We start from the raw sequence: 22,061 nt of genomic DNA, 5'->3' as shown, positions 1-22,061 counted from the left end.
CCTTCCATTTCACAAAACATGGAGAAAAGCAGGTGACGACAGGCACAATTGTGAAAAGGAATATAGTCAGGAGCTGAGGAAGGAATCAAAGAGTTGCTGGAAAGGCAGTGGTGTAGGGGGGCACTAAATAGGAGCAGTAAGCGTTGAGGGACAGAAGAATTTCAATTGACAAAGGTGGACATGTCATGACTATAACTTGCCGACGAGGATGAGATTCGAACTCACGCGTCCAGAGCACAATGGATTAGCAGTCCATCGCCTTAACCACTCGGCCACCTCGTCATTTTCAGCGCTGGGCCCACGGTGGTGAAAGAACCTTCCATTTCACAAAACATGGAGAAAAGCAGGTGACGACAGGCACAATTGTGAAAAGGAATATAGTCAGGAGCTGAGGAAGGAATCAAAGAGTTTCTGGAAAGGCAGTGGTGGAGGGGGGCACTAAATAGGAGCAGTAAGGGACAGAAGAATTTCAATTAAAAAAGGTGGACATGTCATAAAGATAACTTGCCTAATAGGATGAGATTCGAACTCACGCGTGCAGAGCACAATGGATTAGCAGTCCATCGCCTTAACCACTCGGCCACCTCGTCATTTTCAGCACTGGGCCCACGGTGGTGAAAGAACCTTCCATTTCACAAAACATGGAGAAAAGCAGGTGACGACAGGCACAATTGTGAAAAGGAATATAGTCAGGAGCTGAGGAAGGAATCAAAGAGTTGCTGGAAAGGCAGTGGTGGAGGGGGGCACTAAATAGGAGCAGTAAGGGACAGAAGAATTTCAATTGACAAAGGTGGACATGTCATGACGATAACTTGCCGACGAGGATGAGAGTCGAACTCACGCGTGCAGAGCACAATGGATTAGCAGTCCATCGCCTTAACCACTCGGCCACCTCGTCATTTACAGCACTGGGCCCACGGTGGTGAAAGAACCTTCCATTTCACAAAACATGGAGAAAAGCAGGTGACGACAGGCACAATTGTGAAAAGGAATATAGTCAGGAGCTGAGGAAGGAATCAAAGAGTTTCTGGAAAGGCAGTGGTGGAGGGGGGCACTAAATAGGAGCAGTAAGGGACAGAAGAATTTCAATTGACAAAGGTGGACATGTCATGACGATAACTTGCCGACGAGGATGAGAGTCGAACTCACGCGTGCAGAGCACAATGGATTAGCAGTCCATCGCCTTAACCACTCGGCCACCTCGTCATTTACAGCACTGGGCCCACGGTGGTGAAAGAACCTTCCATTTCACAAAACATGGAGAAAAGCAGGTGACGACAGGCACAATTGTGAAAAGGAATATAGTCAGGAGCTGAGGAAGGAATCAAAGAGTTTCTGGAAAGGCAGTGGTGGAGGGGGGCACTAAATAGGAGCAGTAAGGGACAGAAGAATTTCAATTGACAAAGGTGGACATGTCATGACGATAACTTGCTGACGAGGATGAGAGTCGAACTCACGCGTGCAGAGCACAATGGATTAGCAGTCCATCGCCTTAACCACTCGGCCACCTCGTCATTTACAGCACTGGGCCCACGGTGGTGAAAGAACCTTCCATTTCACAAAACATGGAGACAAGCAGGTGACGACAGGCACAATTGTGAAAAGGAATATAGTCATGAGCAGAGGAAGGAATCAAAGAGTTTCTGGAAAGGCAGTGGTGGAGGGGGGCACTAAATAGGAGCAGTAAGGGTTGAGGGACAGAAGAATTTCAATTGACAAAGGTGGACATGTCATGACTATAACTTGCCGACGAGGATGAGATTCGAACCCACGCGTCCAGAGCACAATGGATTAGCAGTCCATTGCCTTAACCACTCGGCCACCTCGTCATTCACAGCACTGGGCCCACGGTGGTGAAAGAACCTTCCATTTCACAAAACATGGAGAAAAGCAGGTGACGACAGGCACAATTGTGAAAAGGAATATAGTCAGGAGCTGAGGTGGGAATCAAAGAGTTGCTGGAAAGGCAGTGGTGGAGGGGGGCACTAAATAGGAGCAGTAAGGGACAGAAGAATTTCAATTGACAAAGGTGGACATGTCATAAAGATAACTTGCCGACGAGGATGAGATTCAAACTCACGCGTGCAGAGCACAATGGATTAGCAGTCCATCGCCTTAACCCTTTCACACGTAGGTTCTAAATTCCTTGACTGGTCCCCCAGAGTGAGTTTTTTATGCGCGTGAGTTTGGATCAATCTCAACGTTCTAGAAATTGATTATGACGCATTAAAATCGAATTGCTATACAATTTAAGTATTTCTCGGTTCGCATTTTCCATTGACCTAGTTTGCACCCCGTATTAGTGACGAATACTCCATTCATTGGTTGTTTTGTTTATCCACCTTCTCGTTACGTATTTCTTCCGCTTCAGGGGACTGGCGGAAACCTTCAAAGTAGATATTTTGGCTATTATTCTGGTGACTGAAGTATTAGTATAACTCAAATTATACCACCCATATAGTTTGCACGATACTGAGATGAAAGCATGAACTGTTGTATTTCACGAGGTGATGTTTTTGCCAAACTAGCTAGCTCGTAGTGTAGTAAAGAGTCAATCAACAAGTTAGCTGTTGCTAATTTACTAGGCTATGTTACGTTGTTTGTGTGGTCGGATTATAACGAAAACAAAATAATTTGGATACATCCAGTCAGTCTAATTTGATTTATATTCATCGTTTTGTTTTCTCTAGCTGGCTTCCATCTCGTAAACCTTCTGAGTTGGCAACGCAGCCAGTGTTCACAAAATAAGTTACTGGATGGAAGCCAGCTAAACGAAAACAAAACGATACATTACAATCCTAGTAATACGCTAGACTGACTAGATGCACTTGCATTACTTTGTTATAATCCTACTACACAAACTACGTAACATAGCCAAGTAAATTAGCAGCAACTGTTGATCGTCAACCAAATTGAGCTATAGGCGAGACTGGAACATGACTCCCACACACCTCGGCGAAAGGCGATCAAGCAAGCTCATGCTGCTTGGATACCTTCAAACCTTTTTGGTTGGCATCTTTATCTGGGAAACTTTTCTGGTGAGTAGATTATTTATACCCACAAAATATACACATACCTGTGGCATGATATTGAGACGAAAGCATGACCTGTGGTTGTTTTCCACTATCTGATGTTTTTACTAGCTAGCTCGTAGTAAAGGGTATTATTCAGGTAACTAGCGATTACTAACTTGCCATGTTTAGTCAAATTAAAGCAAACACAATAATTCAGACATCCATTCTATATTGATGGCTATGTTTTGTGATCTCTTGCTACCATCTACTGTCATTAATTTCCGTGTTGATAGAAAATGTATTCCTCATTTATTGTCAGGCCACAGTTCAAGCAAAAATGAGAGGCAAGTGTAATTTGTTTGGAAAATCTGGGCTAGGGCTAGTTGATGGACGACATGTAGAATAAACCAGACTTTATGCTTATTCAATCTAACAACCTATTGAAATGACAAGACGGCAATGTATGACTGTAATGTTTCATAGGGTAATGAAACGCACCACTTGTCATACCACTTGATTGCCTGCTGTTGACCGTTTTCTATATCTTGAACATCTCCCTATAATTTTACAGGTGAATGTTGGCCTGCACAGGCCCCGTTCCAAGAAACAGAACATGACAGCACTGCTGTACAAATTGTCCATGTATAGTACATGGCCTTCTCTCAGGTGTCGAGCAAGTACGGTCAGCACAAAGTGACCATTCCTTGCTGAACATCAACGAGACCGTCAAACACCTAATTCCTTGATGTACCAGCAGCATGTTTATTTTTTTGCAAAGGCTGAAAGCCCATCTCCCATCCCACACCATCACCACATTGCATAGAGGGACTGTAGAGAGCATCCCAAGGAGCTGCATCACGGCCTGCAGAGGACAGTGAGGACAGCTGAGAAGATAGTCAGGATCTCTCTGCCCTCCCTCACAAACATCTATACCAAATGCTGCATCCCCAAACCCACACGCATTGTGGACAAACCCATGCACCCCACACGCTCCTGTACATCATCAAACTCAATATTTTTGCATATTGCTGCTACCTCAATAACTGATGTCCATGTATTATGGTATTAGTATGTTATGTTTACATTCAGTTTCCCTTGCACTAGCTTACTTGTTTACATTCACAGTATCCCCACTTCTTGGTGTTTTGAGGCATTTGTCACAAATTTCATCTTGTCTTATTGGACCAATTTTATTGACCTAATTCCACACAGTTGTTGTAGTTGTCTAGGTTATGTCTAGGTCCTGGAAGAACGTTGTTTTGTTTCATTGTGTACTGTAAGTATATGATGACAATAAATACCAGTTGACTTGTCATGACAACAGATCCAGAAATCCCAAGCCCTTCATGATCCTGGATGTCCATAGTGGATCCTGTGTAAAGGATCATGTCCTAAACATAGCCAGTACATCACACAACTCAAACATGCTGTACCTTTTTGCCGATATGTTGACGGAAGCTTTGCCTACCCCTACACAGTAAGGTTTTAAATAATTTTGATGTGATATTTTTTATAGCTGTGTGCTAATGATATTCATTGATATGTAACGTGACAATGACGAGATTGTACCCTTTCCTGGACATGTAATTAGCTACCTGAAATGAGTAAAAGGATACGTGTTAAAAATTAAGAAACGTGTTGGTGTGGGCTTTTTAACTTATTAAAATATTTATTAAAATAACTTAGTACTGTCATTACTGTTCCGATTTTTAAATATTCACACAGGTGAATCCACAGTGAATTGATATGATATATTATCGTAGTGTAGCTTTCGAGAAGCTAACTTGGCTAATGACGATAATGTAGGCTGCCATGTTTTTTGTTTTGATCAGTACTCTGCATTGTGGGTGTCAAATGGTCAACGAGATGACCTAATCTTCTCACGAGAAAATACTGAGGTGTACGGGGTCAAGGGGTACATCATCAAGGGTCATATTTGTTGCCGGAAGACAAAAAAATCAAAGATGGCCTCTAGTAGCTCAAAACGAGACGAAAGACAGACGAATGTCAGATGTTTTAGATGCATATTTGTGAACGTATATCTATTATTTCGATCTCTGGTTGGTTGTACAATAGTAAAATCTGTTGAAAGCGATAGCCAAGTCAAGGAAAACGGATAATATTATGGTTTACTAGGTGGCGTGAGTAAAGCGTGAGTTATTTTTGGTTAGCTGTTAGCTAACATTAGCTAAACTAAATTGTTTGAACGTTTTCTTATGGATAATAAAGGTAAACTTTCTCAAAATATACAGTAAATTGAGATTCATGTTTATAACATACGCGTAGGCTAATGCTGAAGAGTTTATTGTTACGTAATAAGCCAAACTGGACATTCTAAAGGACGCGTTCCAACACACCGGTGTGTTGGTACGCTCCAGGGACCAGCCAGGACTCAACACACCGGTGTGTTCGTACGCGTCAAAGGGTTAACCACTCGGCCACCTCATCATTTACAGCACTGGGCCCACGGTGGTGAAAGAACCTTCCATTTCACAAAACATGGAGAAAAGCAGGTGACGACAGGCACAATTGTGAAAAGGAATATAGTCAGGAGCTGAGGAAGGAATCAAAGAGTTGCTGGAAAGGCAGTGGTGGAGGGGGGCACTAAATAGGAGCAGTAAGGGACAGAAGAATTTCAATTGACAAAGGTGGACATGTCATAAAGATAACTTGCCGACGAGGATGAGATTCGAACTCACGCGTGCAGAGCACAATGGATTAGCAGTCCATCGCCTTAACCACTCGGCCACCTCGTCATTTACAGCACTGGGCCCACGGTGGTGAAAGAACCTTCCATTTCACAAAACATGGAGAAAAGCAGGTGACGACAGGCACAATTGTGAAAAGGAATATAGTCAGGAGCTGAGGAAGGAATCAAAGAGTTTCTGGAAAGGCAGTGGTGGAGGGGGGCACTAAATAGGAGCAGTAAGGGACAGAAGAATTTCAATTGACAAAGGTGGACATGTCATGACGATAACTTCCCGACAAGGATGAGATTCGAACTCACGCGTCCAGAGCACAATGGATTAGCAGTCCATCGCCTTAACCACTCGGCCACCTCGTCATTTTCAGCGCTGGGCCCACGGTGGTGAAAGAACCTTCCATTTCACAAAACATGGAGAAAAGCAGGTGACGACAGGCACAATTGTGAAAAGGAATATAGTCAGGAGCTGAGGAAGGAATCAAAGAGTTTCTGGAAAGGCAGTGGTGGAGGGGGGCACTAAATAGGAGCAGTAAGGGACAGAAGAATTTCAATTAAAAAAGGTGGACATGTCATAAAGATAACTTGCCTAATAGGATGAGATTCGAACTCACGCGTGCAGAGCACAATGGATTAGCAGTCCATCGCCTTAACCACTCGGCCACCTCGTCATTTTCAGCACTGGGCCCACGGTGGTGAAAGAACCTTCCATTTCACAAAACATGGAGAAAAGCAGGTGACGACAGGCACAATTGTGAAAAGGAATATAGTCAGGAGCTGAGGAAGGAATCAAAGAGTTGCTGGAAAGGCAGTGGTGGAGGGGGGCACTAAATAGGAGCAGTAAGGGACAGAAGAATTTCAATTGACAAAGGTGGACATGTCATGACGATAACTTGCCGACGAGGATGAGAGTCGAACTCACGCGTGCAGAGCACAATGGATTAGCAGTCCATCGCCTTAACCACTCGGCCACCTCGTCATTTACAGCACTGGGCCCACGGTGGTGAAAGAACCTTCCATTTCACAAAACATGGAGAAAAGCAGGTGACGACAGGCACAATTGTGAAAAGGAATATAGTCAGGAGCTGAGGAAGGAATCAAAGAGTTTCTGGAAAGGCAGTGGTGGAGGGGGGCACTAAATAGGAGCAGTAAGGGAAAGAAGAATTTCAATTGACAAAGGTGGACATGTCATGACGATAACTTGCCGACGAGGATGAGAGTCGAACTCACGCGTGCAGAGCACAATGGATTAGCAGTCCATCGCCTTAACCACTCGGCCACCTCGTCATTTACAGCACTGGGCCCACGGTGGTGAAAGAACCTTCCATTTCACAAAACATGGAGAAAAGCAGGTGACGACAGGCACAATTGTGAAAAGGAATATAGTCAGGAGCTGAGGAAGGAATCAAAGAGTTTCTGGAAAGGCAGTGGTGGAGGGGGGCACTAAATAGGAGCAGTAAGGGTTGAGGGACAGAAGAATTTCAATTGACAAAGGTGGACATGTCATGACTATAACTTGCCGACGAGGATGAGATTCGAACCCACGCGTCCAGAGCACAATGGATTAGCAGTCCATTGCCTTAACCACTCGGCCACCTCGTCATTCACAGCACTGGGCCCACGGTGGTGAAAGAACCTTCCATTTCACAAAACATGGAGAAAAGCAGGTGACGACAGGCACAATTGTGAAAAGGAATATAGTCAGGAGCTGAGGTGGGAATCAAAGAGTTGCTGGAAAGGCAGTGGTGGAGGGGGGCACTAAATAGGAGCAGTAAGGGACAGAAGAATTTCAATTGACAAAGGTGGACATGTCATAAAGATAACTTGCCGACGAGGATGAGATTCAAACTCACGCGTGCAGAGCACAATGGATTAGCAGTCCATCGCCTTAACCACTCGGCCACCTCATCATTTACAGCACTGGGCCCACGGTGGTGAAAGAACCTTCCATTTCACAAAACATGGAGAAAAGCAGGTGACGACAGGCACAATTGTGAAAAGGAATATAGTCAGGAGCTAAGGAAGGAATCAAAGAGTTTCTGGAAAGGCAGTGGTGGAGGGGGGCACTAAATAGGAGCAGTAAGGGACAGAAGAATTTCAATTGACAATGGTGGACATGTCATAAAGATAACTTCCCGACAAGGATGAGATTCGAACTCACGCGTGCTGAGCACAATGGATTAGCAGTCCATCGCCTTAACCACTCGGCCACCTCGTCATTTACAGCACTGGGCCCACGGTGGTGAAAGAACCTTCCATTTCACAAAACATGGAGAAAAGCAGGTGACGACAGGCACAATTGTGAAAAGGAATATAGTCAGGAGCTGAGGAAGGAATCAAAGAGTTGCTGGAAAGGCAGTGGTGGAGGGGGGCACTAAATGGGAGCAGTAAGGGTTGAGGGACAGAAGAATTTCAATTGACAAAGGTGGACATGTCATGACTATAACTTGCCGACGAGGATGAGATTCGAACTCACGCGTCCAGAGCACAATGGATTAGCAGTCCATCGCCTTAACCACTCGGCCACCTCGTCATTTTCAGCACTGGGCCCACGGTGGTGAAAGAACCTTCCATTTCACAAAACATGGAGAAAAGCAGGTGACGACAGGCACAATTGTGAAAAGGAATATAGTCAGGAGCTGAGAAAGGAATCAAAGAGTTGCTGGAAAGGCAGTGGTGGAGGGGGGCACTAAATAGGAGCAGTAAGGGACAGAAGAATTTCAATTAAAAAAGGTGGACATGTCATAAAGATAACTTGCCTAATAGGATGAGATTCGAACTCACGCGTGCAGAGCACAATGGATTAGCAGTCCATCGCCTTAACCACTCGGCCACCTCGTCATTTACAGCACTGGGCCCACGGTGGTGAAAGAACCTTCCATTTCACAAAACATGGAGAAAAGCAGGTGACGACAGGCACAATTGTGAAAAGGAATATAGTCAGGAGCTGAGGAAGGAATCAAAGAGTTTCTGGAAAGGCAGTGGTGGAGGGGGGCACTAAATAGGAGCAGTAAGGGTTGAGGGACAGAAGAATTTCAATTGACAAAGGTGGACATGTCATGACTATAACTTGCCGACGAGGATGAGATTCGAACCCACGCGTCCAGAGCACAATGGATTAGCAGTCCATTGCCTTAACCACTCGGCCACCTCGTCATTCACAGCACTGGGCCCACGGTGGTGAAAGAACCTTCCATTTCACAAAACATGGAGAAAAGCAGGTGACGACAGGCACAATTGTGAAAAGGAATATAGTCAGGAGCTGAGGTGGGAATCAAAGAGTTGCTGGAAAGGCAGTGGTGGAGGGGGGCACTAAATAGGAGCAGTAAGGGACAGAAGAATTTCAATTGACAAAGGTGGACATGTCATAAAGATAACTTGCCGACGAGGATGAGATTCAAACTCACGCGTGCAGAGCACAATGGATTAGCAGTCCATCGCCTTAACCACTCGGCCACCTCATCATTTACAGCACTGGGCCCACGGTGGTGAAAGAACCTTCCATTTCACAAAACATGGAGAAAAGCAGGTGACGACAGGCACAATTGTGAAAAGGAATATAGTCAGGAGCTGAGGAAGGAATCAAAGAGTTGCTGGAAAGGCAGTGGTGGAGGGGGGCACTAAATAGGAGCAGTAAGGGACAGAAGAATTTCAATTGACAAAGGTGGACATGTCATAAAGATAACTTGCCGACGAGGATGAGATTCGAACTCACGCGTGCAGAGCACAATGGATTAGCAGTCCATCGCCTTAACCACTCGGCCACCTCGTCATTTACAGCACTGGGCCCACGGTGGTGAAAGAACCTTCCATTTCACAAAACATGAAGAAAAGCAGGTGACGACAGGCACAATTGTGAAAAGGAATATAGTCAGGAGCTGAGGAAGGAATCAAAGAGTTTCTGGAAAGGCAGTGGTGGAGGGGGGCACTAAATAGGAGCAGTAAGGGACAGAAGAATTTCAATTGACAAAGGTGGACATGTCATGACGATAACTTCCCGACAAGGATGAGATTCGAACTCACGCGTGCTGAGCACAATGGATTAGCAGTCCATCGCCTTAACCACTCGGCCACCTCGTCATTTACAGCACTGGGCCCACGGTGGTGAAAGAACCTTCCATTTCACAAAACATGGAGAAAAGCAGGTGACGACAGGCACAATTGTGAAAAGGAATATAGTCAGGAGCTGAGGAAGGAATCAAAGAGTTGCTGGAAAGGCAGTGGTGTAGGGGGGCACTAAATAGGAGCAGTAAGGGTTGAGGGACAGAAGAATTTCAATTGACAAAGGTGGACATGTCATGACTATAACTTGCCGACGAGGATGAGATTCGAACTCACGCGTCCAGAGCACAATGGATTAGCAGTCCATCGCCTTAACCACTCGGCCACCTCGTCATTTTCAGCACTGGGCCCACGGTGGTGAAAGAACCTTCCATTTCACAAAACATGGAGAAAAGCAGGTGACGACAGGCACAATTGTGAAAAGGAATATAGTCAGGAGCTGAGGAAGGAATCAAAGAGTTTCTGGAAAGGCAGTGGTGGAGGGGGGCACTAAATAGGAGCAGTAAGGGACAGAAGAATTTCAATTAAAAAAGGTGGACATGTCATAAAGATAACTTGCCTAATAGGATGAGATTCGAACTCACGCGTGCAGAGCACAATGGATTAGCAGTCCATCGCCTTAACCACTCGGCCACCTCGTCATTTTCAGCACTGGGCCCACGGTGGTGAAAGAACCTTCCATTTCACAAAACATGGAGAAAAGCAGGTGACGACAGGCACAATTGTGAAAAGGAATATAGTCAGGAGCTGAGGAAGGAATCAAAGAGTTGCTGGAAAGGCAGTGGTGGAGGGGGGCACTAAATAGGAGCAGTAAGGGACAGAAGAATTTCAATTGACAAAGGTGGACATGTCATGACGATAACTTCCCGACGAGGATGAGAGTCGAACTCACGCGTCCAGAGCACAATGGATTAGCAGTCCATCGCCTTAACCACTCGGCCACCTCGTCATTCACAGCACTGGGCCCACGGTGGTGAAAGAACCTTCCATTTCACAAAACATGGAGAAAAGCAGGTGACGACAGGCACAATTGTGAAAAGGAATATAGTCAGGAGCTGAGGAAGGAATCAAAGAGTTGCTGGAAAGGCAGTGGTGGAGGGGGGCACTAAATAGGAGCAGTAAGGGACAGAAGAATTTCAATTGACAAAGGTGGACATGTCATAAAGATAACTTGCCGACGAGGATGAGATTCGAACTCACGCGTGCAGAGCACAATGGATTAGCAGTCCATCGCCTTAAACACACGGCCACCTCGTCATTTACAGCACTGGGCCCACGGTGGTGAAAGAACCTTCCATTTCACAAAACATGGAGAAAAGCAGGTGACGACAGGCACAATTGTGAAAAGGAATATAGTCAGGAGCTGAGGAAGGAATCAAAGAGTTTCTGGAAAGGCAGTGGTGGAGGGGGGCACTAAATAGGAGCAGTAAGGGACAGAAGAATTTCAATTGACAAAGGTGGACATGTCATAAAGATAACTTGCCGACAAGGATGAGATTCGAACTCACGCGTGCTGAGCACAATGGATTAGCAGTCCATCGCCTTAACCACTCTGCCACCTCGTCATTTACAGCACTGGGCCCACGGTGGTGAAAGAACCTTCCATTTCACAAAACATGGAGAAAAGCAGGTGACGACAGGCACAATTGTGAAAAGGAATATAGTCAGGAGCTGAGGAAGGAATCAAAGAGTTGCTGGAAAGGCAGTGGTGGAGGGGGGCACTAAATGGGAGCAGTAAGGGTTGAGGGACAGAAGAATTTCAATTGACAAAGGTGGACATGTCATGACTATAACTTGCCGAAGAGGATGAGATTTGAACTCACGCGTCCAGAGCACAATGGATTAGCAGTCCATCGCCTTAACCACTCGGCCACCTCGTCATTTACAGCACTGGGCCCACCGTGGTGAAAGAACCTTCCATTTCACAAAACATGGAGAAAAGCAGGTGACGACAGGCACAATTGTGAAAAGGAATATAGTCAGGAGCTGAGGAAGGAATCAAAGAGTTTCTGGAAAGGCAGTGGTGGAGGGGGGCACTAAATAGGAGCAGTAAGGGACAGAAGAATTTCAATTGACAAAGGTGGACATGTCATAAAGATAACTTCCCGACAAGGATGAGATTCGAACTCACGCGTGCTGAGCACAATGGATTAGCAGTCCATCGCCTTAACCACTCTGCCACCTCGTCATTTACAGCACTGGGCCCACGGTGGGGAAAGAACCTTCCATTTCACAAAACATGGAGAAAAGCAGGTGACGACAGGCACAATTGTGAAAAGGAATATAGTCAGGAGCTGAGGAAGGAATCAAAGAGTTGCTGGAAAGGCAGTGGTGGAGGGGGGCACTAAATGGGAGCAGTAAGGGTTGAGTGACAGAAGAATTTCAATTGACAAAGGTGGACATGTCATGACTATAACTTGCCGAAGAGGATGAGATTTGAACTCACGCGTCCAGAGCACAATGGATTAGCAGTCCATCGCCTTAACCACTCGGCCACCTCGTCATTTACAGCACTGGGCCCACCGTGGTGAAAGAACCTTCCATTTCACAAAACATGGAGAAAAGCAGGTGACGACAGGCACAATTGTGAAAAGGAATATAGTCAGGAGCTGAGAAAGGAATCAAAGAGTTGCTGGAAAGGCAGTGGTGGAGGGGGGCACTAAATAGGAGCAGTAAGGGACAGAAGAATTTCAATTAAAAAAGGTGGACATGTCATAAAGATAACTTGCCTAATAGGATGAGATTCGAACTCACGCGTGCAGAGCACAATGGATTAGCAGTCCATCGCCTTAACCACTCGGCCACCTCGTCATTTACAGCACTGGGCCCACGGTGGTGAAAGAACCTTCCATTTCACAAAACATGGAGAAAAGCAGGTGACGACAGGCACAATTGTGAAAAGGAATATAGTCAGGAGCTGAGGAAGGAATCAAAGAGTTGCTGGAAAGGCAGTGGTGGAGGGGGGCACTAAATAGGAGCAGTAAGGGACAGAAGAATTTCAATTGACAAAGGTGGACATGTCATGACGATAACTTGCCGACGAGGATGAGAGTCGAACTCACGCGTGCAGAGCACAATGGATTAGCAGTCCATCGCCTTAACCACTCGGCCACCTCGTCATTTACAGCACTGGGCCCACGGTGGTGAAAGAACCTTCCATTTCACAAAACATGGAGAAAAGCAGGTGACGACAGGCACAATTGTGAAAAGGAATATAGTCAGGAGCTGAGGAAGGAATCAAAGAGTTGCTGGAAAGGCAGTGGTGGAGGGGGGCACTAAATAGGAGCAGTAAGGGACAGAAGAATTTCAATTGACAAAGGTGGACATGTCATGACGATAACTTGCCGACGAGGATGAGAGTCGAACTCACGCGTGCAGAGCACAATGGATTAGCAGTCCATCGCCTTAACCACTCGGCCACCTCGTCATTTACAGCACTGGGCCCACGGTGGTGAAAGAACCTTCCATTTCACAAAACATGGAGAAAAGCAGGTGACGACAGGCACAATTGTGAAAAGGAATATAGTCAGGAGCTGAGGAAGGAATCAAAGAGTTTCTGGAAAGGCAGTGGTGGAGGGGGGCACTAAATAGGAGCAGTAAGGGACAGAAGAATTTCAATTGACAAAGGTGGACATGTCATGACGATAACTTGCTGACGAGGATGAGAGTCGAACTCACGCGTACAGAGCACAATGGATTAGCAGTCCATCGCCTTAACCACTCGGCCACCTCGTCATTTACAGCACTGGGCCAACGGTGGTGAAAGAACCTTCCATTTCACAAAACATGGAGAAAAGCAGGTGACGACAGGCACAATTGTGAAAAGGAATATAGTCAGGAGCTGAGGAAGGAATCAAAGAGTTTCTGGAAAGGCAGTGGTGGAGGGGGGCACTAAATAGGAGCAGTAAGGGACAGAATAATTTTAATTGACAAAGGTGGACATGTCATAAAGATAACTTGCCGACGAGGATGAGATTCGAACTCACGCGTGCAGAGCACAATGGATTAGCAGTCCATCGCCTTAAACACTCGGCCACCTCGTCATTTACAGCACTGGGCCCACGGTGGTGAAAGAACCTTCCATTTCACAAAACATGGAGAAAAGCAGGTGACGACAGGCACAATTGTGAAAAGGAATATAGTCAGGAGCTGAGGAAGGAATCAAAGAGTTGCTGGAAAGGCAGTGGTGGAGGGGGGCACTAAATAGGAGCAGTAAGGGACAGAAGAATTTCAATTGACAAAGGTGGACATGTCATGACGATAACTTCCCGACAAGGATGAGATTCGAACTCACGCGTGCTGAGCACAATGGATTAGCAGTCCATCGCCTTAACCACTCGGCCACCTCGTCATTTACAGCACTGGGCCCACGGTGGTGAAAGAACCTTCCATTTCACAAAACATGGAGAAAAGCAGGTGACGACAGGCACAATTGTGAAAAGGAATATAGTCAGGAGCTGAGGAAGGAATCAAAGAGTTGCTGGAAAGGCAGTGGTGTAGGGGGGCACTAAATAGGAGCAGTAAGGGTTGAGGGACAGAAGAATTTCAATTGACAAAGGTGGACATGTCATGACCATAACTTGCCGACGAGGATGAGATTCGAACTCACGCGTCCAGAGCACAATGGATTAGCAGTCCATCGCCTTAACCACTCGGCCACCTCGTCATTTTCAGCACTGGGCCCACGGTGGTGAAAGAACCTTCCATTTCACAAAACATGGAGAAAAGCAGGTGACGACAGGCACAATTGTGAAAAGGAATATAGTCAGGAGCTGAGGAAGGAATCAAAGAGTTTCTGGAAAGGCAGTGGTGGAGGGGGGCACTAAATAGGAGCAGTAAGGGACAGAAGAATTTCAATTAAAAAAGGTGGACATGTCATAAAGATAACTTGCCTAATAGGATGAGATTCGAACTCACGCGTGCAGAGCACAATGGATTAGCAGTCCATCGCCTTAACCACTCGGCCACCTCGTCATTTTCAGCACTGGGCCCACGGTGGTGAAAGAACCTTCCATTTCACAAAACATGGAGAAAAGCAGGTGACGACAGGCACAATTGTGAAAAGGAATATAGTCAGGAGCTGAGGAAGGAATCAAAGAGTTGCTGGAAAGGCAGTGGTGGAGGGGGGCACTAAATAGGAGCAGTAAGGGACAGAAGAATTTCAATTGACAAAGGTGGACATGTCATGACGATAACTTGCCGACGAGGATGAGAGTCGAACTCACGCGTCCAGAGCACAATGGATTAGCAGTCCATCGCCTTAACCACTCGGCCACCTCGTCATTCACAGCACTGGGCCCACGGTGGTGAAAGAACCTTCCATTTCACAAAACATGGAGAAAAGCAGGTGACGACAGGCACAATTGTGAAAAGGAATATAGTCAGGAGCTGAGGAAGGAATCAAAGAGTTGCTGGAAAGGCAGTGGTGGAGGGGGGCACTAAATAGGAGCAGTAAGGGACAGAAGAATTTCAATTGACAAAGGTGGACATGTCATAAAGATAACTTGCCGACGAGGATGAGATTCGAACTCACGCGTGCAGAGCACAATGGATTAGCAGTCCATCGCCTTAAACACTCGGCCACCTCGTCATTTACAGCACTGGGCCCACGGTGGTGAAAGAACCTTCCATTTCACAAAACATGGAGAAAAGCAGGTGACGACAGGCACAATTGTGAAAAGGAATATAGTCAGGAGCTGAGGAAGGAATCAAAGAGTTTCTGGAAAGGCAGTGGTGGAGGGGGGCACTAAATAGGAGCAGTAAGGGACAGAAGAATTTCAATTGACAAAGGTGGACATGTCATAAAGATAACTTCCCGACAAGGATGAGATTCGAACTCACGCGTGCTGAGCACAATGGATTAGCAGTCCATCGCCTTAACCACTCTGCCACCTCGTCATTTACAGCACTGGGCCCACGGTGGTGAAAGAACCTTCCATTTCACAAAACATGGAGAAAAGCAGGTGACGACAGGCACAATTGTGAAAAGGAATATAGTCAGGAGCTGAGGAAGGAATCAAAGAGTTGCTGGAAAGGCAGTGGTGGAGGGGGGCACTAAATGGGAGCAGTAAGGGTTGAGGGACAGAAGAATTTCAATTGACAAAGGTGGACATGTCATGACTATAACTTGCCGAAGAGGATGAGATTTGAACTCACGCGTCCAGAGCACAATGGATTAGCAGTCCATCGCCTTAACCACTCGGCCACCTCGTCATTTACAGCACTGGGCCCACCGTGGTGAAAGAACCTTCCATTTCACAAAACATGGAGAAAAGCAGGTGACGACAGGCACAATTGTGAAAAGGAATATAGTCAGGAGCTGAGGAAGGAATCAAAGAGTTTCTGGAAAGGCAGTGGTGGAGGGGGGCACTAAATAGGAGCAGTAAGGGACAGAAGAATTTCAATTGACAAAGGTGGACATGTCATAAAGATAACTTCCCGACAAGGATGAGATTCGAACTCACGCGTGCTGAGCACAATGGATTAGCAGTCCATCGCCTTAACCACTCTGCCACCTCGTCATTTACAGCACTGGGCCCACGGTGGTGAAAGAACCTTCCATTTCACAAAACATGGAGAAAAGCAGGTGACGACAGGCACAATTGTGAAAAGGAATATAGTCAGGAGCTGAGGAAGGAATCAAAGAGTTGCTGGAAAGGCAGTGGTGGAGGGGGGCACTAAATGGGAGCAGTAAGGGTTGAGTGACAGAAGAATTTCAATTGACAAAGGTGGACATGTCATGACTATAACTTGCCGAAGAGGATGAGATTTGAACTCACGCGTCCAGAGCACAATGGATTAGCAGTCCATCGCCTTAACCACTCGGCCACCTCGTCATTTACAGCACTGGGCCCACCGTGGTGAAAGAACCTTCCATTTCACAAAACATGGAGAAAAGCAGGTGACGACAGGCACAATTGTGAAAAGGAATATAGTCAGGAGCTGAGAAAGGAATCAAAGAGTTGCTGGAAAGGCAGTGGTGGAGGGGGGCACTAAATAGGAGCAGTAAGGGACAGAAGAATTTCAATTAAAAAAGGTGGACATGTCATAAAGATAACTTGCCTAATAGGATGAGATTCGAACTCACGCGTGCAGAGCACAATGGATTAGCAGTCCATCGCCTTAACCACTCGGCCACCTCGTCATTTACAGCACTGGGCCCACGGTGGTGAAAGAACCTTCCATTTCACAAAACATGGAGAAAAGCAGGTGACGACAGGCACAATTGTGAAAAGGAATATAGTCAGGAGCTGAGGAAGGAATCAAAGAGTTGCTGGAAAGGCAGTGGTGGAGGGGGGCACTAAATAGGAGCAGTAAGGGACAGAAGAATTTCAATTGACAAAGGTGGACATGTCATGACGATAACTTGCCGACGAGGATGAGAGTCGAACTCACGCGTGCAGAGCACAATGGATTAGCAGTCCATCGCCTTAACCACTCGGCCACCTCGTCATTTACAGCACTGGGCCCACGGTGGTGAAAGAACCTTCCATTTCACAAAACATGGAGAAAAGCAGGTGACGACAGGCACAATTGTGAAAAGGAATATAGTCAGGAGCTGAGGAAGGAATCAAAGAGTTGCTGGAAAGGCAGTGGTGGAGGGGGGCACTAAATAGGAGCAGTAAGGGACAGAAGAATTTCAATTGACAAAGGTGGACATGTCATGACGATAACTTGCCGACGAGGATGAGAGTCGAACTCACGCGTGCAGAGCACAATGGATTAGCAGTCCATCGCCTTAACCACTCGGCCACCTCGTCATTTACAGCACTGGGCCCACGGTGGTGAAAGAACCTTCCATTTCACAAAACATGGAGAAAAGCAGGTGACGACAGGCACAATTGTGAAAAGGAATATAGTCAGGAGCTGAGGAAGGAATCAAAGAGTTTCTGGAAAGGCAGTGGTGGAGGGGGGCACTAAATAGGAGCAGTAAGGGACAGAAGAATTTCAATTGACAAAGGTGGACATGTCATGACGATAACTTGCTGACGAGGATGAGAGTCGAACTCACGCGTACAGAGCACAATGGATTAGCAGTCCATCGCCTTAACCACTCGGCCACCTCGTCATTTACAGCACTGGGCCAACGGTGGTGAAAGAACCTTCCATTTCACAAAACATGGAGAAAAGCAGGTGACGACAGGCACAATTGTGAAAAGGAATATAGTCAGGAGCTGAGGAAGGAATCAAAGAGTTTCTGGAAAGGCAGTGGTGGAGGGGGGCACTAAATAGGAGCAGTAAGGGACAGAATAATTTTAATTGACAAAGGTGGACATGTCATGACGATACCTTGCCAACAAAGTTGAGATTCGAACTCACGCGTGCAGAGCACAATGGATTTGCAGTCCATTGCCTTTACCACTCTGCCACCTCGTCATTTACAGCACTGGGCCCACGGTGGTGAAAGAACCTTCCATTTCACAAAACATGGAGAAAAGCAGGTGACGACAGGCACAATTGTGAAAAGGAATATAGTCAGGAGCTGAGGAAGGAATCAAAGAGTTGCTGGAAAGGCAGTGGTGGAGGGGGGCTCTAAATAGGAGCAGTAAGGGACAGAAGAATTTCAATTAACAAAGGTGGACATGTCATAAAGATAACTTGCCTAAGAGGATGAGATTCGAACTCACGCGTGCAGAGCACAATGGATTAGCAGTCCATCGCCTTAACCACTCGGCCACCTCGTCATTTACAGCACTGGGCCCACGGTGGTGAAAGAACATTCCATTTCACAAAACATGGAGACAAGCAGGTGACGACAGGCACAATTGTGAAAAGGAATATAGTCATGAGCTGAGGAAGGAATCAAAGAGTTTCTGGAAAGGCAGTGGTGGAGGGGGGCACTAAATAGGAGCAGTAAGGGTTGAGGGACAGAAGAATTTTAATTGACAAAGGTGGACATGTCATGACGATAACTTGCCAACAAAGTTGAGATTCGAACTCACGCGTGCAGAGTACAATGGATTAGCAGTACATTGCCTTAACCACTCGGCCACCTCGTCATTTACAGCACTGGGCCCACGGTGGTGAAAGAACCTTCCATTTCACAAGACATGGAGAAAAGCAGGTGACAACAGGCACATTTGTGAAAAGGAATATAGTCAGGAGCTGAGGAAGGAATCAAAGAGTTGCTGGAAAGGCAGTGGTGGAGGGGGGCTCTAAATAGGAGCAGTAAGGGACAGAAGAATTTCAATTAACAAAGGTGGACATGTCATAAAGATAACTTGCCGACGAAGATGATATTCTAACTCACGCGTGCAGAGCACAATGGATTAGCAGTCCATCGCCTTAACCACTCGGCCACCTCGTCATTTACAGCACTGGGCCCACGGTGGTGAAAGAACCTTCCATTTCACAAAACATGGAGAAAAGCAGGTGACGACAGGCACAATTGTGAAAAGGAATATAGTCATGAGCTGAGGAAGGAATCAAAGAGTTGCTGGAAAGGCAGTGGTGGAGGGGGGCACTAAATAGGAGCAGTAAGGGACAGAGAATTTCAATTGACAAAGGTGGACATGTCATGACGATAACTTGCCGACGAGGATGAGATTCAAACTCACGCGTGCAGAGCACAATGGATTAGCAGTCCATCGCCTTAACCACTCGGCCACCTCGTCATTTTCAGCACTGGGCCCACGGTGGTGAAAGAACCTTCCATTTCACAAAACATGGAGAAAAGCAGGTGACGACAGGCACAATTGTGAAAAGGAATATAGTCATGAGCTGAGGAAGGAATCAAAGAGTTGCTGGAAAGGCAGTGGTGGAGGGGGGCACTAAATAGGAGCAGTAAGGGACAGAGAATTTCAATTGACAAAGGTGGACATGTCATGACGATAACTTGCCGACGAGGATGAGATTCAAACTCACGCGTGCAGAGCACAATGGATTAGCAGTCCATCGCCTTAACCACTCGGCCACCTCGTCATTTTCAGCACTGGGCCCACGGTGGTGAAAGAACCTTCCATTTCACAAAACATGGAGAAAAGCAGGTGACGACAGGCACAATTGTGAAAAGGAATATAGTCAGGAGCTGAGGAAGGAATCAAAGAGTTGCTGGAAAGGCAGTGGTGGAGGGGGGCACTAAATAGGAGCAGTAAGGGTTGAGGGACAGAAGAATTTCAATTGACAAAGGTGGACATGTCATGACTATAACTTGTCGACGAGGATGAGATTCGAACTCACGCATGCAGAGCACAATGAAATTAGCAGTCCATCGCCTTAACCACTCGGCCACCTCGTCATATACAGCACTGGGCCCACGGTGGTGAAAGAACCTTCCATTTCACAAAACATGGAGAAAAGCAGGTGACGACAGGCACAATTGTGAAAAGGAATATAGTCAGGAGCTGAGGAAGGAATCAAAGAGTTGCTGGAAAGGCAGTGGTGGAGGGGGGCACTAAATAGGAGCAGTAAGGGACAGAAGAATTTCAATTGACAAAGTTGGACATGTCATAAAGATAACTTGCCGACGAGGATGAGATTCGAACTCACGCGTGCAGAGCACAATGGATTAGCAGTCCATCGCCTTAACCACTCGGCCACCTCGTCATTTACAGCACTGGGCCCACGGTGGTGAAAGAACATTCCATTTCACAAAACATGGAGACAAGCAGGTGACGACAGGCACAATTGTGAAAAGGAATATAGTCATGAGCTGAGGAAGGAATCAAAGAGTTTCTGGAAAGGCAGTGGTGGAGGGGGGCACTAAATAGGAGCAGTAAGGGTTGAGGGACAGAAGAATTTTAATTGACAAAGGTGGACATGTCATGACGATAACTTGCCAACAAAGTTGAGATTCGAACTCACGCGTGCAGAGCACAATGGATTAGCAGTCCATCGCCTTAACCACTCGGCCACCTCGTCATTTACAGCACTGGGCCCACGGTGGTGAAAGAACCTTCCATTTCACAAAACATGGAGAAAAGCAGGTGACGACAGGCACAATTGTGAAAAGGAATATAGTCATGAGCTGAGGAAGGAATCAAAGAGTTGCTGGAAAGGCAGTGGTGGAGGGGGGCACTAAATAGGAGCAGTAAGGGACAGAGAATTTCAATTGACAAAGGTGGACATGTCATGACGATAACTTGCCGACGAGGATGAGATTCAAACTCACGCGTGCAGAGCACAATGGATTAGCAGTCCATCGCCTTAACCACTCGGCCACCTCGTCATTTTCAGCACTGGGCCCACGGTGGTGAAAGAACCTTCCATTTCACAAAACATGGAGAAAAGCAGGTGACGACAGGCACAATTGTGAAAAGGAATATAGTCAGGAGCTGAGGAAGGAATCAAAGAGTTGCTGGAAAGGCAGTGGTGGAGGGGGGCACTAAATAGGAGCAGTAAGGGTTGAGGGACAGAAGAATTTCAATTGACAAAGGTGGACATGTCATGACTATAACTTGTCGACGAGGATGAGATTCGAACTCACGCATGCAGAGCACAATGAAATTAGCAGTCCATCGCCTTAACCACTCGGCCACCTCGTCATATACAGCACTGGGCCCACGGTGGTGAAAGAACCTTCCATTTCACAAAACATGGAGAAAAGCAGGTGACGACAGGCACAATTGTGAAAAGGAATATAGTCAGGAGCTGAGGAAGGAATCAAAGAGTTGCTGGAAAGGCAGTGGTGGAGGGGGGCACTAAATAGGAGCAGTAAGGGACAGAAGAATTTCAATTGACAAAGTTGGACATGTCATAAAGATAACTTGCCGACGAGGATGAGATTCGAACTCACGCGTGCAGAGCACAATGGATTAGCAGTCCATCGCCTTAACCACTCGGCCACCTCGTCATTTACAGCACTGGGCCCACGGTGGTGAAAGAACATTCCATTTCACAAAACATGGAGACAAGCAGGTGACGACAGGCACAATTGTGAAAAGGAATATAGTCATGAGCTGAGGAAGGAATCAAAGAGTTTCTGGAAAGGCAGTGGTGGAGGGGGGCACTAAATAGGAGCAGTAAGGGTTGAGGGACAGAAGAATTTTAATTGACAAAGGTGGACATGTCATGACGATAACTTGCCAACAAAGTTGAGATTCGAACTCACGCGTGCAGAGCACAATGGATTAGCAGTCCATCGCCTTAACCACTCGGCCACCTCGTCATTTACAGCACTGGGCCCACGGTGGTGAAAGAACATTCCATTTCACAAAACATGGAGACAAGCAGGTGACGACAGGCACAATTGTGAAAAGGAATATAGTCATGAGCTGAGGAAGGAATCAAAGAGTTTCTGGAAAGGCAGTGGTGGAGGGGGGCACTAAATAGGAGCAGTAAGGGTT

The 22,061-nt window shown here is 46.5% G+C and overlaps 20 non-coding genes across 20 annotated transcripts; all 20 read right to left on the bottom strand.

Moving 5' to 3' along the window:
• Window positions 1–816: 816 nt before the first annotated feature.
• Window positions 817–898, bottom strand: trnas-gcu (transfer RNA serine (anticodon GCU)). The gene has a single exon. It is a non-coding gene; the product is annotated as a tRNA-Ser (tRNA).
• A 226-nt stretch (window positions 899–1,124) lies between these two features.
• On the bottom strand, window positions 1,125–1,206 carry trnas-gcu (transfer RNA serine (anticodon GCU)). Its single transcript has one exon. It is a non-coding gene; the product is annotated as a tRNA-Ser (tRNA).
• A 226-nt stretch (window positions 1,207–1,432) lies between these two features.
• On the bottom strand, window positions 1,433–1,514 carry trnas-gcu (transfer RNA serine (anticodon GCU)). The gene has a single exon. It is a non-coding gene; the product is annotated as a tRNA-Ser (tRNA).
• Window positions 1,515–5,688: 4,174 nt separating this feature from the next.
• On the bottom strand, window positions 5,689–5,770 carry trnas-gcu (transfer RNA serine (anticodon GCU)). Its single transcript has one exon. It is a non-coding gene; the product is annotated as a tRNA-Ser (tRNA).
• An 842-nt stretch (window positions 5,771–6,612) lies between these two features.
• trnas-gcu (transfer RNA serine (anticodon GCU)) lies at window positions 6,613–6,694 on the bottom strand. Its single transcript has one exon. It is a non-coding gene; the product is annotated as a tRNA-Ser (tRNA).
• A 226-nt stretch (window positions 6,695–6,920) lies between these two features.
• Window positions 6,921–7,002, bottom strand: trnas-gcu (transfer RNA serine (anticodon GCU)). Its single transcript has one exon. It is a non-coding gene; the product is annotated as a tRNA-Ser (tRNA).
• Window positions 7,003–7,851: 849 nt separating this feature from the next.
• trnas-gcu (transfer RNA serine (anticodon GCU)) lies at window positions 7,852–7,933 on the bottom strand. Its single transcript has one exon. It is a non-coding gene; the product is annotated as a tRNA-Ser (tRNA).
• A 1,472-nt stretch (window positions 7,934–9,405) lies between these two features.
• Window positions 9,406–9,487, bottom strand: trnas-gcu (transfer RNA serine (anticodon GCU)). Its single transcript has one exon. It is a non-coding gene; the product is annotated as a tRNA-Ser (tRNA).
• Window positions 9,488–9,713: 226 nt separating this feature from the next.
• Window positions 9,714–9,795, bottom strand: trnas-gcu (transfer RNA serine (anticodon GCU)). The gene has a single exon. It is a non-coding gene; the product is annotated as a tRNA-Ser (tRNA).
• A 3,019-nt stretch (window positions 9,796–12,814) lies between these two features.
• Window positions 12,815–12,896, bottom strand: trnas-gcu (transfer RNA serine (anticodon GCU)). The gene has a single exon. It is a non-coding gene; the product is annotated as a tRNA-Ser (tRNA).
• A 226-nt stretch (window positions 12,897–13,122) lies between these two features.
• On the bottom strand, window positions 13,123–13,204 carry trnas-gcu (transfer RNA serine (anticodon GCU)). The gene has a single exon. It is a non-coding gene; the product is annotated as a tRNA-Ser (tRNA).
• An 842-nt stretch (window positions 13,205–14,046) lies between these two features.
• On the bottom strand, window positions 14,047–14,128 carry trnas-gcu (transfer RNA serine (anticodon GCU)). The gene has a single exon. It is a non-coding gene; the product is annotated as a tRNA-Ser (tRNA).
• A 3,019-nt stretch (window positions 14,129–17,147) lies between these two features.
• Window positions 17,148–17,229, bottom strand: trnas-gcu (transfer RNA serine (anticodon GCU)). The gene has a single exon. It is a non-coding gene; the product is annotated as a tRNA-Ser (tRNA).
• A 226-nt stretch (window positions 17,230–17,455) lies between these two features.
• trnas-gcu (transfer RNA serine (anticodon GCU)) lies at window positions 17,456–17,537 on the bottom strand. Its single transcript has one exon. It is a non-coding gene; the product is annotated as a tRNA-Ser (tRNA).
• A 534-nt stretch (window positions 17,538–18,071) lies between these two features.
• trnac-gca (transfer RNA cysteine (anticodon GCA)) lies at window positions 18,072–18,153 on the bottom strand. Its single transcript has one exon. It is a non-coding gene; the product is annotated as a tRNA-Cys (tRNA).
• Window positions 18,154–19,309: 1,156 nt separating this feature from the next.
• Window positions 19,310–19,391, bottom strand: trnas-gcu (transfer RNA serine (anticodon GCU)). Its single transcript has one exon. It is a non-coding gene; the product is annotated as a tRNA-Ser (tRNA).
• Window positions 19,392–19,616: 225 nt separating this feature from the next.
• trnas-gcu (transfer RNA serine (anticodon GCU)) lies at window positions 19,617–19,698 on the bottom strand. The gene has a single exon. It is a non-coding gene; the product is annotated as a tRNA-Ser (tRNA).
• Window positions 19,699–20,240: 542 nt separating this feature from the next.
• trnas-gcu (transfer RNA serine (anticodon GCU)) lies at window positions 20,241–20,322 on the bottom strand. The gene has a single exon. It is a non-coding gene; the product is annotated as a tRNA-Ser (tRNA).
• Window positions 20,323–20,862: 540 nt separating this feature from the next.
• trnas-gcu (transfer RNA serine (anticodon GCU)) lies at window positions 20,863–20,944 on the bottom strand. The gene has a single exon. It is a non-coding gene; the product is annotated as a tRNA-Ser (tRNA).
• A 542-nt stretch (window positions 20,945–21,486) lies between these two features.
• Window positions 21,487–21,568, bottom strand: trnas-gcu (transfer RNA serine (anticodon GCU)). The gene has a single exon. It is a non-coding gene; the product is annotated as a tRNA-Ser (tRNA).
• Between the last annotated feature and the right edge of the window lie 493 nt (window positions 21,569–22,061).

Source organism: Osmerus eperlanus, chromosome 11 (assembly GCF_963692335.1).
Source record: "Osmerus eperlanus chromosome 11, fOsmEpe2.1, whole genome shotgun sequence".
Classification (NCBI taxonomy): Eukaryota; Metazoa; Chordata; class Actinopteri; order Osmeriformes; family Osmeridae; genus Osmerus; species Osmerus eperlanus.
Note: the sequence above shows the minus strand (reverse complement) of the source record. Positions and strands in the feature narration are given on the sequence as shown.